The 2642-nt window shown below is 38.9% G+C and overlaps 1 pseudogene; it reads left to right on the top strand.

Annotated features, from left to right (window-relative positions):
- Positions 1 to 544: 544 nt before the first annotated feature.
- On the top strand, positions 545 to 1736 carry LOC134855939 (actin-like; annotated as a pseudogene).
- The last annotated feature ends 906 nt before the right edge of the window (positions 1737 to 2642 follow it).

The raw sequence follows: 2642 nt of genomic DNA on the forward strand, positions 1-2642 counted from the left end.
AAAAAGGGGTATCATTCAAAAGGTTCTGTAAGTTCCTTCCGCTATTTTTGACTAAAATTGAAGGAATGTTAATTTGTATCGCATGCTGAATTTTAGTTGAAGAATGACCTTTGCGCAGCTCTGAAGGCACCTCCAAACCTTGAACCTTGATTGGGTGATTACATGAAAGAGCTTTGACATAGATCAGTTTTCAAAACATGAAACTGTTTTTTATAACAAACTTATTTTTAAAACGCACTGCCTAATGTTTTTTTCTTTCAATAGAAGCGTTTTGTAAACGTAGCCTATATCTTAATGTATTAGATGGAATGTGTTTTTCATTCATATTCAAAAAGAAGCAAAAATTCACACGCTTTGCATCACAGTCACATGCTTTGCAAATCAATTGAGATATGCCATTTTGCGAAAAAGTAGCGTTGCTTGTAGTGAATTAAACAACAATTTATTGGTCGTGCCATTGATTTATAAATCACTTTGATAAGTAATAAACAAAAAACTCGAAAACTCAAACCAAAATTATGCCTCTCTCAGATTTAGGGGCTTTCAAAAATATAGATTCTGTCTTCATGAAAAACAAAAAGCGAAGTTATGAGCGCTGAAGATTGTGTAAGGGGAGCGGTTGTTATTGACAATGGATCCGGTACAGTCAAAGCCGGCTTTGCAGACAAAGATTACCCACGGGCAGTTTTCCCTCCAATCGTGCGCCAACCGAAATGCGATCCCAAACTTTTTGGCTGGGAACACAAAGACACTTACGTTGGCGATGAAGCCCAGGCCAAACGTGAGATTTTGGGAAACAACAGAAAAATTTTAGAACGAGGAATTGTGACTAACTGGAACGACTTGGAAAAAATCTGGCGTCACACTTTGTTCAACGAGCTCCGAATAGGTCCGGAGGAGTATCCAGTGCTTCTAACCGAAACATCTTTGAACCCGAAGTCACATCGAGTCGAGAACGGATGACTCAAATCATGTTCGAGAATTTTGGAGTTCCAGCGATGTATGTTGCGGTCCAAGCAGTGCTGTCGCTCTACGCCACAGGAAGATTAACCCTATTAGTTCTGGACATCGGGGATGGTGCAACGCAAGCTGTTCCAATTTACGAAGGCTACTCAATACAACATGCAATTGAGCTATTAGATTTGGCTGGAAAAGATTTAACGAAGTGCCTTGAGCAAATGCTTGGCGAGAGAGGGTTGAGCTTCACGACGACAACCGACCTAGAAATTGCTCAGGACATCAAAGAAAAGTTTTGCTACACAGCTCTCGACTTTGATCAAGAAATAAAACAAACAGAAAATTCAAATGAGATCAAGAAAACTTATGAGCTCCCGGATGGACAAGTTATCACAGTCGGAAACGAGAGGTTTCGTTGTCCTGAAGTTCTTTTTGAACCCGAAATCTTAAGAAAATAGGCTGGTTCCGGAGTACAAAAGATGGTTTACAAATCAATCCAGAAAAGCAATCATGACATCCGGAAATACCTTTCTGAAACTATAGTACTTTCTGGTGGCTCTACAATGTTTCCGCGATTCGATAAGCGATTGAGCAAAGAAATCACCAAATTGAAAGATGATAATATACCCGCAAAAGTGCTTGTGCCACCAGAAAGGAATTACAGTACATGGATTGGTGGCTCAGTTTTGGCTTCTCAATCTTTGCTTAAGCAGATGTGGATCTCCAGAGAAGAGTTCGATGAGATTGGGTAAAATATTGTGAATAAAAAATGTTTTTAAGCAAGAAAATTGATATTTCTTTATTGGTTTTCCGGTCATTTTTTCTGAGCATCTTACATAGTTATATTTTTCAAGATTGTTTTTTTTTCAAACTGATAAAGTTTGGGATATGCTTCAGTTTCTTACATTCAGTTTATTTCAACCGTCTCGACTGAAATCGAGTTAGATTTCAACCGTTATGATCGAATTCTGAAATTAAGTGATTTTCTCGAACAAAAATGCGCTCAACTTTGTTCGAACTGAGCCAGACATATTTTGATTGTCCTTGGCCAACTGGATTGCATACGTTAGACAAGTTTCGAGTTTCACGACTTTAACCACTCATTTCTGAACCAGCTGAACTCTCCTTCAACTTCACGAGCGACCATAATTCAATCACGCTGAAATCGGTCGTCCTAAAAATGTCTAAGTTATGGCAACAGAAAGCTTCGAGAGCGCGTTTCTGATTTTGAATGTTTCTTAATCAGAACACAATGAATAGCACGGGTCGAGGTGGTACTCAATGTTTTAACTTTTAAAAGTGAGCAGTGCTCAATTTTGAAAGCTAAAACATAAAGTAGCACCTTGACCTGTGCTATTCATTGAGTTCAGATTAAGAAACCTTCAAAATCAGAATGGCGCTCTCGAAAGCTTTCGGTTGCCTTATTTTTACTCTTATAGGCCGACCATTTTAATTTTCTGAGCGCCTCGAGAACCTTAAAAAGAGCGTTTTTAAAAAAAAAATTAAGACCAAAAGACTGCTATTTTTACGGCGCGCACACCCCTTCAAAATTGCAACATATTGGCGTCGAAGACGCCCCAAGAAAAATAAAAACTTCTGACTGGTTTGGCCGGAAATGGATGTCAAAAAATGCTAAAGTGAGGACTCTTTTGGTGGTAGAAGAGTCGAATCCCTGAGAGGAAGGC

Source organism: Symsagittifera roscoffensis, unplaced genomic scaffold (assembly GCF_963678635.1).
Source record: "Symsagittifera roscoffensis unplaced genomic scaffold, txSymRosc1.1 SCAFFOLD_248, whole genome shotgun sequence".
Taxonomy (NCBI): domain Eukaryota; kingdom Metazoa; phylum Xenacoelomorpha; order Acoela; family Convolutidae; genus Symsagittifera; species Symsagittifera roscoffensis.